This window comes from Delphinus delphis, chromosome 4 (assembly GCF_949987515.2).
Source record: "Delphinus delphis chromosome 4, mDelDel1.2, whole genome shotgun sequence".
Classification (NCBI taxonomy): domain Eukaryota; kingdom Metazoa; phylum Chordata; class Mammalia; order Artiodactyla; family Delphinidae; genus Delphinus; species Delphinus delphis.
In genome coordinates this window covers 20,368,588-20,383,773 of record NC_082686.1, presented here as the reverse complement: position 1 = coordinate 20,383,773, position 15,186 = coordinate 20,368,588, and the positions used below count along the sequence as shown (strand labels likewise).

The following is a 15,186-nucleotide window of genomic DNA, read 5'->3' as shown; positions in this document are numbered from 1 at the left end:
CATTTTTATTTAAATATAGAAACATTTGGGAGCTTGGGATTAGTAGATGCAGACTAGTATAAATAAGATGGATAAACAACAAGGTCCTACTGTATAGCACAGGGAACTAGAGTCAATATCTTGTGATAATGGAAAAGAATATGAAAAAGAATATACATATATATATATATATATATATATATATATATATAAACTTTGCTGTACAGATGACTACAGATCAATAGCTCTGTTAAAACATTCTCATGATTTAAGTATTATTTTTATATCACAGCCAGTCCCATATTTTTCTTTATAAGTAACCAAAAGCATTATTTAAAGAATGGTACAAAGCTGAATGTTTACAATTGCATCTTCTGTTAAATTAAAAATCATTAGATCTTCTTCTTTATGACTGTAACTGAAACATAGCCCAACACAAGAGCCAGATCCAGCACAATTAGGCCTCTTCATCGAAGGCAAGAAATGAGACATTTTGACAGTTCTGGAACATTGTATTTCATGGGGCTCTGTGCACAGTTAAGTAGCACAGGTGTAATTGCAGTACAATGGGAAAATTCAGTGCTCAATGACCTTCAAATTCTCCACTTCTTTGTGTGATGTGATGTGAAGCTCATATGTCAGTGCTGCCTGCTTTCTCTGTGACAGAATGGCATTATGTGAAATGCAACTGAAAATATGTTGAAGTTCTCAATCTCTGAAACTAGATTAAAGTTATATATTTGGCTCTTTTTCCTGTCTCCATAGCTTCTGTATATCTGCATCTGTGATTTTACAAATATAGAAAAAATATTTTAAAAGTCTTTGTTGACAGAAGTTTACATTGTGAGAGATATCTTCTCTTTCTCTTGTTAGAATGCTACAGCCAAACTCTGCTAGTTCCTGAGCCAGCCTGCCATAATTATCTTTAACAATTGTGCTGCTTAATGTGGCAAGAATTCTGGTGATTTTTTTTTCCAATTTTCTTGTCATAAGTTTCATGTTTCATGTTTAAGTTCCTAAACTCCCTCTCAGTGAACTAGAACATGAAAGATAGAAATATAGGTACAAAAATAGGTCAAGCATTTATTCACTTAAAGTCATGCTATATTCAAATTTTGAAGAACATTTGATATTAGAAGATATTTTTTGAAGAAAATTTTCAAGTTTAATTTTTGATATCACCATTAAATTGACTAAGTGGTAATCTCAATGGAGAGCCATAAGCTCTTAACTGAATCTTTAATAAAAATTGTTCTGTCTTTCAAAGTTTGCCTATAGTAACGGGACATGGTAAGATACTTGTTTTTAATTATAGGGTGTGAAAGTTAAGTTGTGTTGATAACTGGCTTATCCAAAATAAGAACTCAGAAATTGTGTTTGAGGCTGGCACATCAGTTGAAAATAGGAGAAAACTCTTGGAAGAGAAGCAAATTCAGAGAAGGTTAGCCCCCAGGTAAGTAAATTATGCCCAAATACTTGGAAAATTACATATTGAATCACGTAGGGTGGACATGCTAAGCACATATGTTGAGCTCTGCAGAGTTTCTGAATGTTGATGTTAAAGATTTCTACTGTTATAAATGATCTATCAGTTATTCATAATTATTTCCTTTCTTGAAAAATGATATAAAATTGATATCTATTTTCACTTTCTTTTCTGTTTCATTTTACATTATGGATGAAAGAAAATCACTATCTTTAATGTTTGCAATTTGCATCATGATTTTTATCATTATAATCAATAAAACTGTATGAGATAACTTACCAGTCATTGCAAAATGGGATTTTCTTGAACTTACCCACTAGAAATTAATAACTCAAGGGATGTGAGCCTTCTGTATAATTAGATCTCAACAGGTATCTGTTGAATAATTGAGTTAATGACTTGTATTAGTGTATTGAAAATAACCTAATAAATATGTTCAGGTTAAGGTCTCATTCCCTTTCCACATTTTATTCACCTATTCTTTCAGAAAATCATCATTCTTTCACATGGCTGATGACCTTATTACTACTGACTCCAGAACAGAAGATGAAACTCAACTTTTGAATGAAAGAAGTAGCTACAAAATTAGCAGGTGGTGGACATAGTTGATATTTCATTTTCCTAACCCTTCTCATAATGGATCATGATCCAAGAGTGTGACTTTATTTTCCATCCATAAGGCAGACACTTCTTTCCTTTTGCTGCCACTCAGAGACTGAGAACTTATTAACATTCAGAAGCTTTACAGAAGAGTCTTCTTCAGCCCAAATATCACAGGAACTATTTTTTCTTTGAAGGAATTCATGCAAATTTAAAAAAATGCTCTCCAAATAGCCAGTTTTCAGGTACCCCAAATAAATATATATTAGGGACCCAGGTATAGGTTTTGAATGATTAAAACAGGCAAAATTATTTGATATTAAATAATTATATAATCTTAATATTACTATGATATATTTTAAACATAATGGTATCAAATTGGCATGAGTTGGTATATTTTACACTTCAATACATATAAAAGTTACTATTAGCAACTATCACCATGTAAGAATAACTAGACAATATTGTAAACATATGGAGAATAGGAAATACTTGATTTTTCCAACTGATGCCAAAGTTGTAATGGGGTCCATTACTGACCACATGATTTTTAACTTATGTGACATTTTTATGTCATTATTACACCTCCTCTTCAAATGTAAGCAAATGCAGAAAATAAAAGTGGGACACTGACAAACAAAAAGAATTTAAACATGTTTCCTAAGAAATTGATGTTGGATTTTTATTTGCATATTTATTGTTAAAATGGCTCCCTTAATTTTTAGTTCATTAAATTTTTATATTAACCAAACTGAAGTAATCAAAATCTGGTCAATAGGAATATTCTGAGGAAATCCTAGAAACTAGGTCAGAGATAAGGTTTTTCTTTAAAATCTAAAATAGATACATGTTCTATCACAACCACATTAAAACAGGAATTTATTTTCTTCTCAAACACTTTATGTACTTTAAGATGACATCCACTAGACACAGCACAAACTTGTCCTATTGTAGTACTGTAGTAGTCACTAGACTCTGCTTGCTGTCTCACATGTGCCTACTTGAGCTTTACTTCTACCTTGCTATCTGCACGTGATTAAATTTGTTACTAAATTCCACTACCACAGGGAACACTTTTTGTTTGTTTGTTTTTTATTCAAATAACTGAAAACTCACGGCATTCAGCCGAAGTTAGTATTCCCTCACTTTATCTCTCTCTCTCTCTCTCTCTCTCTCTCTATATATATAGAATACATATAAAATCAAGATTTTATGGAGTCTTAGAGATATCTGACAATTCCCTGTAAATACCTTCTGTTGAATCACGAGAAATTTCAGAGTAGATAAAAAAGTTTTTATTCAATTAATTGTAGATTAATCTACTAGGACTCTTTCTTTCAACATCAGAGGCCATATGTTCTTCAGATCTGATAACTATGTTAAATGTAGTCAAATATAGTAAAAATATAGTATATGGTCTACATGTTTTATACACATTCTAAACTTTCTATAAATTGTATTACTATTTTCATGACTTCTTTTGCATCATTTTATTTTGATAAAACGGAACATACAGAAGAACTTTTGGTAAGTATTGACACAGAAGGGCAAAAATTAGGCGGTCAGTCTAGCATTATAAAACAAAGAGTTTTATGCAACCATTTATAAATAGATTTTTGAGTCCTTGAATTAGGGTCTGCTTTCTCCTAGACTTGCTAGAGATCTACTGGCCAATTATGCATTGTTTGATTCCACTTTCAAGAACAGTAACACAGATTTTCTTCAGACAGAGAACAGTACAATCTGTTACAAATTTGTTCATTTATTTTATAAATTTCCTGTCACTGACCACCTAAGTACATCTTCCTTTTATCTTGAAACTTTCCTTTTATTGGCCTCTTCTCTAGAAAAATAAACATATTACATCCACACAAATTTTGCATATTCTTTAAAATCATTGACAGATATGTTGAAGTTAATTCATATGCCATGAGTTAAGAATAAGTTCTTAGGGGTTGCTTTACCTTGAGCACCAGAACATACTTAATTTTGTTGTTCTTAGTAAATTAAAATAGATCAGAGATTTCAGGAAACCATGAAACTGAAATGGAACTAAAGTGGGATTAAAAATTTCAAATACAGAATTCCATACCAAATGCAGTGTCAGGCAATGCTTCGATCTCTTCTTAAGGCAGATAACATCCCTAAGCTAAGATATAGCTTTGCTTATAGTGAGAACTGGGGTCAAGAACAGAGGTTTTTATCTGCAGCTTCCAACAAAGAGCGAAGCTGGTGTTCTCCTCTTATTCTGTTCAAAACAGAAATGACTGATCAAGTATTCCCCTTGTCTCTTTTGAGTTTCTAACTGACAGGGGTGGTGAAGGTTTCAAAATATTCTATTAAAAAAAAAATCAAATGTTAGTTTAAACAAAAAGATATGATAATGGTCTACAGACATGACTTTTGTTTCTCTTTTCTTGCGGATACACAGCTTATTTTGTAGAAAGTCGACAGACGCTTTGGCACACTTTTCTTAATTAAAAAAGCAATGACCATGGTCTGTTATCCACATTGCTTCCCATGAAGACAAATGTTGTGATATCAGGGAATCTTGGGGCTGGGATGGCAGATAGGGACTTTTGCTCATTGTCTTGCCACCTGATTTTGCACATTATGAGTTGACTTTTGTTAAATTCACCTCTGTATTTTACCCTTCGTTTCAAGCTGGAGATTACCTTATTGTCATTCTTGTTGTCCTCATTTTTTTTACTAAGAAATCTTTTTACTAAGAAATTGTACATATGTTGCCAATAAATAATTAAAAAAAATTACATCTACTTTTGAAGCACTTTTCAGATACTTCATGTAACTGAATCAATAATGTATGTGTATTTCTCTCGATAAAACTACATTAAAATTAGAAATACCATAAAAAATTTGGTAATGCTTATGGTGTGCTGAGGCAATATGGTGGAATTTTGTACTCTTTGTAAGAAAACGTTATGCTGATTTCCATTGCATTCATACACTCTGCCCCCATACCTTACGCATAGATTACCTATTTATGTCTGAGTTTATTTTGAATGCCTTCATCTCACTAACATCATCTGGTGGCTATTATATCTCTGTGTACTCTTTCTCCCAGAGTCAAAATGCTAAATGGAAATACCATTGCATAACTTTAAAGAGTCTATCTTTACTTTGTCAATTTTTCTTTTCTTTTTTTTTTTTTTTTTTGCGGTACGCAGTCCTCTCACTGTTGTGGCCTCTCCCGATGCGGAGCACAAGCTCCAGACGCGCAGGCTCAGCGGCCATGGCTCACGGGCCCAGCCGCTCCATGGCATGTGGGATCTTGCCGGACCGGGGCACGAACCCGTGTCCCCTGTAACGGCAGGTGGACTCTCAACCACTGCGCCACCAGGGAAGCCCCAATTTTTCTTTTTAATGTGCATGATATTTTTCAAAATCCAGTAGTTAATATATTTTAATATATTTAATATATTTTAAGAAGATTCTAACATTAACAGGAAACTCCTTTATTGTTGGTATGGTAGAAAAATACATTTTAATTTTTACGTTAGCTTTCCTATGTATGTTTTAGGTTTTGCATAAAATACACATTTTCATAAGTCAAAACTGGTCAGATATGGCAATTTCATATGGTCCAAGATAAACTGTTTATTTTAGAGGCAAATTGTATTCTGCTACATCTTAATGAATGTGCATATTTCTCTTATGGCATATATTTAAGAAAAGTCCTATTTCTTTATTTCCTGACTCAAAAATTATGCTTATTACCTCTTGAGTGTTCGGAAAAATTATTTTATCTGTCTATCAACAAGGTCTCTAAAAGATCTAGCTGATGGATGGAGATTCCCACAAAGAAGTCAGTTAATTACTTGCCAAAATTTCTAGATGAGGGATCATGTTTTGTGTCATTTGGTTTAAAGATTCCAGCTGCTTTATGTGTCTATCACAACATAGTGCATGCACTAAGCAACAATTTAGAGACAAGCTCTGTAAGTTGTTAAGTACAATGTTAGTGACTGAAGAACATTTCCAAGAGACAGAAAATTTTAAGTCAACCAGAGTAAAGTGTATATGATTAGCTTTCTCAGGATAGTTTATCTAGGTCATTATTTTATACAGTTTTGAGATCTAAAGCTCAAAGCATTTACTCAGCATTCAATTCATATAACTTCTTAGAAATATTCATAAAATGTCAAGAACTTGGAGTTTCTGTTTCCACATGTAAGGAGCTTAGAAGTGACCATTCCATTCTAACAAGTTAAAAAGCTAAACAGACTGAAAAATCAACAATTCTTCTTGGATTCATAAGAGAGATAAAGACACAGGGCCAACTGCTATCTCCCAGGCTGGAGAGACAGACAGGCAAATACGGGAAGTCATGGCTTACTGAAACTGAGATTCACGAGAAGAAACCTCCATGGGAACCAGTACTAGTGGAGGTAAACATGGACTGTAATTGACAAACTACTCCACCTTTCCAGCCCACTGAACACAGCTGTGTATGATGCTTCTGGTATTATTTATAGTAGTGGTGTTCTAACAATTTCATTTCCAAAAGTTCTTTTGAGAAGACATTTCTCTTGTATGATCTTTGAAGGACATTTACAATGTGTGATTTTATAACTTGATGTTATTATATGGTAGCAACCTGCTTACATTTAGAATGTGTAGATATAGCAAAATGGTCTAATATGCAAAATTTCCAGAAAAGTTTGAGAGCTTTTTCATAGGCAAAAAGACCTTCTACAAATGGCCCCCAAATCTTCAAAGAGTAGTGCGCATTTCTTATTCAACAAATGTGGAACATTATTCTACACTTTTTCTCTTCCAATATCAAGTTCAAGTAGAAAATCACACATAGGTAGGCTGCTGACCACTCTATCATTCTACTTGGGGAAACTGCTGGGCCTTGCTTGAACAGACGGAGTCTTGTCCATTTAGGACACAAGAGTGACCCAAGGTCCCAAATCTTTGTGGCTCCAAGCCTCGAAGCTGTGTTGTTGGATCTGTGAAACATTATGTACCCAATTTCTTGAGTCAAGGAGACACCCTTCCTCCTGCACTGGTTTGTTATTGTGGCCTTCATTCTTTCTACCCAATTGTACTGTGAAGCAAGGCCTTGTTGGGTCTCCTCTGTCATTCTTTCACTTAGCATAGTGTTTTCCCAGTTGGTCTATATTGTAGCATGTATCAGTATTCTATTCCTTTTTATGGCTGAGTAACATTCCATCATATGCTATATTATATTTTGTTTACCCAGCTATCAGTTAATTCGTATTTATGTTGTTTTCACTGTTTTGCTTTTATGAATAATTCTGCTATGAGCATTCATGTACAGATTTTTTGTGGGTTTGATTTTTGTGGGGGTATACAAATTAGTATAAAACTTCTGAGCCATATGGTACCTCCATGTTTAAGTTTTTAAGGAACTGCCCAGTTGTTTTCCATAGACATTAAACCATTTTACATTTTATGAGTATTCCTATTTCTCTATAGCCTCGTCTACACTTAGTGTTTGATTGCAGGTATCCTAGTGACTATGAAGTAGTATCTCTTTGCGGTTCTGGTTTGCATTCTCTTCATGACTAATGATCCTGAGTATCTTTCCACATGCTCATAGGTTATATAGATATAGATACATATATATATATATATATAGATAGATAGATAGATAGATAGATAGATAGATAGATAGATAGATATAGATATATAGATAGAGATATCTTCCTTGGAGAAATGTTTATTTAAACCTATTGCCCATTTTTAATTATTGGGTTTTAATAGACACTTCTTCAAAGAAGATATACAGATGAATAATATATACACAAAAGATGCTCAAGGTCACTACTCATTGTCTCCAGAAATATATAAAGAACTCTTACAACTCAACTCAATAAAAGAACAAAACTGGGTTATTTGTCTTTTTATTGTTAAGTTGAAAGAATTACTTTTGTATTCTGGATAGGGGACCTTTATTAGATATATGATTTGCAAATTTATTCTCCCATTATGCAGATTGTCTTTTCAGTTTTTTTGATAGTGTCCTTTGAAGTACAAAAGGTTTTAATTTTGATAAAGTCAATTATGTATTTTTTTTCTTTTGTTAACTGTACTTTGATTTCACTTACAAGAAACTGTTGCCTAATCCCAGGTCACAAAGGTTTACATGTTTTCCTTTTTTTATAATTTTATCACTTATATTTGGTTCTTTGATCCATTTTGATCTACCTTTTATAAATGCTGTAAGATAGAGAGCTAATTTTACTCTTTGTATGGAGATATTCAGATGCCCCAGTGCCATTTGTTAAAAAGACTCTTTCTCCCTTGCTTTATTATCTTGACACCCTGGTGAAAATCTATTGGTGATAAATGATTGTGTTTACTTATAGACACATAATTCTTTTCAAATGGTCTAATATGTCTATGCTTATGCCAGCACCACATTGTCTTGTTTACAGTAGCTTTGTATTAAATTTTAAAATTGGGAAGTATGAGTATTCTAACTTTCTTCCTCTGCTTCAAGCTTATTTTGGCTATTTTGAATGCCTTGAATTTCTATATGAATTTTAGGGTCAGCTTACCAATTACTGCAAAAAAAAAAAAAAAACTAGCTAGGATTTTGTAGAAATGATGTCTAATCTATAGCACAATTTAGAAATTATTGCAATCATCTTAACGATATTGTCTTCTAATCCATGAACACAAGATATCTTTTATTTATACAGGTCTTCTCTAATTTCCCTCATTAATGTTTTATAGTTTACACTGCACGAGTGTTGCATTTCTTTGTTAATTTAATTTTTAAGTATTTTATTTGTTGTATGGAAGTGCTCTATTAATTTCTGAATTGTTCATTGCTAGTATTTAGAAGTACATTTAATTATTTTATTTAATTTTGTAACTTGCAACATTGCTGAATTCACTTAATCATCATACTTGTGTGTGTACTTGTCTATGTGTATTTCTTAGGGTTTTCTATATACAAGATCATGTCATCTGCAAACAGAGGTAGTTTTACTTTTTTCTTTCCAAGCTGAAGGTCTTTCACTTCAATTTCTTGCCTAATTAACTGGTCTATAACTTCTATATTGAGTAAAATGACAGTAGCAAATTTCTTTGTCTTGTTCTTTATCTTGGGGAAAAGTATTGAATATTTTACCATTAAGAATGAAGTTAGCAGTAAGCTTTTGTAATAAATTCCTTTTATCACCTTAAGGAAGTCTCCTTCTATTCTTAGTTTGTTAAAATGTTATATCCTGAATTTTATCAGTTGTTTTTCTTGCTCTACTAAGATGACTATGTGTTTTTCTCCTGTATTCTATTAATACATTATAATACACTGATTTTTTTTTTTTTTGTATTTTGAACCAAAGTTACATTTCTGGAATAAGTCTCAACTTGGGCATTGTGTTATCATTTTTTTGTTTGTTTTTTAATATGTTGCTGAACTAGGCTTGCTACTATTTATTGGAAATTTTAGTGTCAGTATTCATAAGAAATATTGTTCTGTAATACTCTTTTCTTGTGATATATTTGTATAGTTTTGAAATCAGGGTAATAATGGACAGATGGAATGAGAAGGGAAATAGTCCCTCTTTTTTTAGTTTTATTTTTGCAAGAGTTTGTGGAGGATTGGTTTTAGTTCTCTTTAAATTTTGGGAAGAATTCACCAGTGACATTATCTAGGCTTGGGCTTTTCTTTATAGAAAAAAATAAATAAATAACATCTTTATTGGAGTATAATCGCTTTACTGTGGTGTGTTAGTTTCTGCTGTATTGCAAAGTGAATCAGTTTTACATATACCTATATCTGCATATCCGCTCACTCTTGCATCTCCCTCCCACCCTCCCTATCCCATCACTCCAGGTGGTCACAAAGCACCAAGCTGATCTCCCTGTTCTATGCGGCTGCTTCCCACTAGTTTTGACTTACATTTGGTAGTGTATATATGTCCATGACACTCTCTCATTTTATCTCAGCTTACCCTTCCCCCACCCCCATGTCCTCAAGTCCACTCTCTAGTAGGTCTGCATCTTTATTCCCATCCTGTCCCTAGGTTCTTCAGAACCATTTTTTTCTTTCTTTTTAGATTCCGTATATATGTGATAGCATACAATATTGTTTTTCTCATTCTGACTTACTTCACACAGTATGACAGACTGTAGGTCCATCCACCTCACTACAAATAATTCAATTTTGTTTCTTTTTATGGCTGAGTAATATTCCATTGTACATATGTGCCACATCTTCTTTATCCATTCACCTGTTGATGGATAACTAGGTTGCTCCCATGTCCTGGCTATTGTAAACAGAGCTGCAGTGAACATTGTGGTACATGACACTTTTTGAATTATGATTTACTCCAGGTATATGCCCAGTAGTGGGATTGCTGGGTCATATGGTACTTCTATTTTTAGTTTTTTTTTAAGGAAACTCCATACTGTTCTCCATAGTGGCTGTATCAATTTATATTTCCACCAACAGTGCAAGAGGGTTCCCTTATCTCCACACTGTCTCCAGCATTTAGTGTTTGTAGATTTTTTGATGATGGCCATTCTGACAAGTGTGAGATGATAGCTCATTTTAGTTCTGATTTGAATTTCTCTAATGACTAATGATGTTGAGCATTCTTTCATGCTTTTGTTGACATCTGTATATCTCTTTGAAGAAATCTCTATTTAGGTCTTCTGCCCATTTTTGGATTGGGTCGTTTGTGTTTTTGACATTGAACTTCATGAGCTGCTTGTAAATTTTAGAGATTAATCCTTTGTCAGTTGCTTCATTTGCAAATATTTTCTCCCATTCTGAGGGTTGTCTTTTGGTCTTGTTTATTGTTTCCTTTGCTGTGCAAAAGCTTTTAAGTTTCATTAGGTTCCATTTGTTTATATTTGTTTTTATTTCCATTTCTGTAGGAGGTGGGTCAAAAAGGATATTGCTGTGATTTATGACATAGAGAGTTCTGCCTGTGTTTTCCTCTAAGGGTTTTATAGTGTTTAACCTTACATTTAGGTCTTTAATACATTTTTGTATTTGTTCTTCTTTGTCTCAGGTAATAGTCTTTGTTTTAAAATCTATTTTGTCTCATATGAGAATTGTTAATTCAGCTTCCTTTTGATTTCCATTTTCATAGAATATCTTTTCCCATCCCCTCACTTTCAGTCTGTATGTGTCCTTAGGTCTGCAGTTGGTCTCTTTTAGACAGCATATATATGGGTGCTGTTTTTTTGTCCATTCAGCCAGTCTATGTCTTTTGGCTGGAGCATTTAATCCATTTACATTTAAGGTAGTTATCGATATGTATTGTCCTATTACCATTTTCCTAATTGTTTTGGTTTTGTTATTGTATGTCTTTTCCTTCTCTTGTGTTTCCTGCCTAGAGAAGTTCCTTTAGCATTTCTTGTAAGGCTGGTTTGGTGGTGCTGAATTCTTTTAGTTTTTGCTTTTCTGTAAAGATTTTAATTTATCCATCAAATTGGAATGAGATCCTTGCTGAGTAGAGTAATCTTGGTTGTAGGTTTTTCCCTTTCATCACTTTAAATATGTGCTGCCAGTCCCTTCTGGCTTGCAGAGTTTCTGCTGAAAGATCAGCTGTTAACATTATGGGGATTCCCTTGTATGTTATTTTTTCCCTTGCTGCTTTTAATATTTATCTTTGTATTTAATTTTTGATAGTTTGATTAATATGACTTTTGGCCTGTTTCCCCTTGGATTTATCCTGTATGACACTCAGTGCTTCCTGGACTTGATTAAGTATTTCCTTTCCCATATTAGGGATGTTTTCAACTATAATCTCTTCAAATATTTTCTCAGTCCCTTTCTTTTACTCTTCTTCTTTTGGGACCCCTATATTTTGAATGTTGGTTCATTTAATGTTATCCCAGAGATCTCTGAGACTGTTCTCAATTCTTTTCAGTCTTTTTTATTTATTCTGCTCTGCTGTAGTTTTTCCACTATTTTATCTTCCAGGTTACTTATCCTTTCTTCCTCAGTTGTTCTACTATTGATTCCTTCTAGAGAATTTTTAATTTCATTTATTGTGTTGTTCATCGTTGCTTGTTTCATCTTTAGTTCTAGGTCCTTGTTAAATGTTTCTTGCATTTTCTCTATTCTATTTCCAAGATTTTGGATCATCTTTACTATCATTATTCTGAATTCTTTTTCAGGTAGACTGCCTATTTCCTCTTCATTTGTTCGGTATGATGGGTTTTTATCTACTCCTTCATCTGCTGTGTTTCTCTGTCCTCTCATTTTGCTTAACTTACTATTTTGGGGGTCTCCTTTTCCTGCAGGGTCGTAGTTCTTGTTGTTTTTCATGTCTGCCCCCAGTGGCTAAGATTGATTCAGTGGGTTTTATAGGCCTCCTGGCGGAATGGACTAGTGCCTGTGTTCTGGTGGATGAGGCTGGATCTTGTCTTTCTGGTGGTCAGGTCCGTATTCATTGGTGTGTTTTGGGGTGTCTGTGACCTTATTATGATTTTAAGCAGCCTTCATGCTAATGAGTGGCGTTGTTTTCCTGTGTTGCTAGTTGTTTGGCATAGGGTGTCCAGCACTATAGCTTGCTGGTCCTTGAGTGGAGTTGGGTATTGGCGTTGAGATGGAGATCTCTGAGAGATCTTTGCCATTTGTTATTATGTGGAGCTGGGAGGTCTCTGGATGACTGTCATGAACTCAGCTCCTCCACTTCAGAGGGACAGGCCTGACACCTAACCAGAGCACCACATAGCTCAGAATAAAATTTAGAAAGTTATTAAAATAAAAAATAATTATTAAAAATAGTAAAAAGTAAAAAAAAAAAAAAACAAAGAATGAAAGAAAGAAGAGAGCCACCAAACCAAAAAACAAATCCACCAATGATAACAAGCACTAAAAACTATACAAAAAAAAAAGAAAAAAATAGGACAGACAGAATCCTAGGACAAATGGTAAAAGCAAAGCTATACAGACAAAATCATGCACAGAAGTGTACACATACAACTCAGAAAAAGAAAAAAAGGAAAAAATATATATATACATATATATATATATATATATATAATTGCTCCCAAAGTCCACCCCCTCAATTTGGGATTATTTCTTCTCTATTCAGGTATTCCAGAGATGCAGTGTACATCAAGTTGACTCTGGAGATTTAATCCACTGCTCCTGAGGCTGTGGGGAGCGATTTCCCTTTCTCTTCTTTGTTCACACAGCTCCCGGGTTTCAGCTTTGAATTTGGCACCACCTCTGCGTGTAGGTCACCTGAGGGTGTCTGTTCTTCTCTCAGATAGGATGGGGTTAAAGTAGCAGCTTATTACGGGGCTCTGGCTCACTCAGGCTGGAGGGAGGGAGGGGTACAGATGCAGGGCAAGCCTGCAACAGCAGAACCCAGCATGACATTGCACCAGCCTGACGCGTGCTGTGTGTTCTCCCAGGGAAGTTATCCCTGGATCATGGGACCCTGGCAGTGGTGGGCTGCACAGGTTCCCGGGAGCGGAGGTGTAGAGAAGACCTGCACTTGAACACAGGCTTTTTGGTGGCTGCAGTAGCAGCCTTAGCATCTCATGCCCGTCTCTGGTGTCTGCGCTGATAGCCGCAGCTCGTGCCTCTCTCTGGAGCTCGTTTAGGCGGTGCTCTGAGTCCCCTCTCCTCACACACCCCAAGACAATGGTCTGTTGCCTCTTAGGCAGTTCCAAACTTTTTCCCAGACTCCCTCCTGGCTAGCTGTGGTGCATTAGCCCTCTTCAGGCTGTGTTCACACAGCCAACCCCAGTCCTCTCCCTGGGATCCGACCTCCGAAGCTAGAGCCTCAGCTCCCAGCCCCTGCCTGCCCCGGTGGGTGAGCAGACAAGCCTCTCGGGCTGGTGAGTGCTGGTCAGCACGAATCCTCTGTGTGGGAATCTCTCCGTTTTGCCGTCTGCACCCCTGCTGCTGAGCTTTCCTCCATGGCTCTGAAGCTTCCCTGCCTACCTTGTCTCCACCAGTGAAGGGGCTTCCTAGTGTGTGGAAACCTTTCCTCCTTCACAGCTCCCTCCCACTGATGCAGGTCCCATCCCTATGCTTTTGTCTCTGTTTTTTTCTTTTTTTTTATTTTGCCCTACCCAGACATGTGGTGAGTTTCTTGCCTTTTGGGAAGTCTGAGGTCTTCTGCCACCGTTCAGTAGGTGTTCTGTAGGAGTTATTCCACATGTAGATATATTTCTTACGTATTTGTGGGGAGGAAGGTGATCTCCAAGTTTTACTCTCCTGCTATCTTGAAGGTCTTGCCTGGTGTAGCAGCTCCAATAGCCTTGAGAGTCACTTTTGGGGTCGCCAATGCAGGTGAAAGTAAAGGTGGAGTCTGAGTATCTGAAATCCGCTGCCCGGTTCACTGCTGCTGAAACCCAGGAGGCAGGTTCGGACACTCCAGGCATTCACTGGGGACTCGGAAAATTTTAATTATTTGTTCTCTTCCCTTTGACATTATCTCAAAATTCCAATTTTTTTGCCAGTACTCTATTTTTTAAACGTTTTTGTAATAACATCTGACTTACAAGAAAAGTTGCAAAAAACGTTTTCACATAGCTTTCTCAAATCCTCATATATTTACATTTCACACACTTGCTTTATTCTCTTTCATTCTTTATGTTTTCTTGGAAATATTGAGCATAATTTACAGGGATATGTCCTTTTAGCTCTAAATACTTCACTGTATATTTTCTAAGATAAATGATATTCTCTTATATAAACAATATATGATGGTCAAAGTCATAAAATTACATATTGATGTCTGTTTCTGTTCATGATCCAATATAGCAACACACATATTTAATTCCATGTTTGCTAAGTATAGAACAGGTCCTCAGGGTTGCTTTTGTTTTAACAGTTGTGAAGAGTTAAGGCTAGTTACTTTGTAGAATGTCCCTCAGTGTGGGCCTGTCTGATGTTTTTCATAGATTCAGGTTATATACTTTTGGCAATAATACCAAAGAAATAATAGGTGTTCCTCTCAGTGTATCATGTCAAGAGGCATATAATGTTAATTTGTCCCATTAAGGTGATGTTAATGTTGATCACTTGGTTAAGGCTGTGCCTGCTAGGTTTCTCCACTGTAAAGTTAATATTTATACTCTTGTAATTAATAAGTACTTAAGCAGAGATACTTTGAGACCATATAAATATTCTAATTTCACTT

The 15,186-nt window shown here is 35.1% G+C and overlaps 1 pseudogene; it reads right to left on the bottom strand.

Annotated features, from left to right (window-relative positions):
- The window catches only part of LOC132424349 (small ribosomal subunit protein uS5 pseudogene), a 38,518-nt pseudogene extending 24,093 nt beyond the window's left edge, over positions 1 to 14,425 (bottom strand).
- Between the last annotated feature and the right edge of the window lie 761 nt (positions 14,426 to 15,186).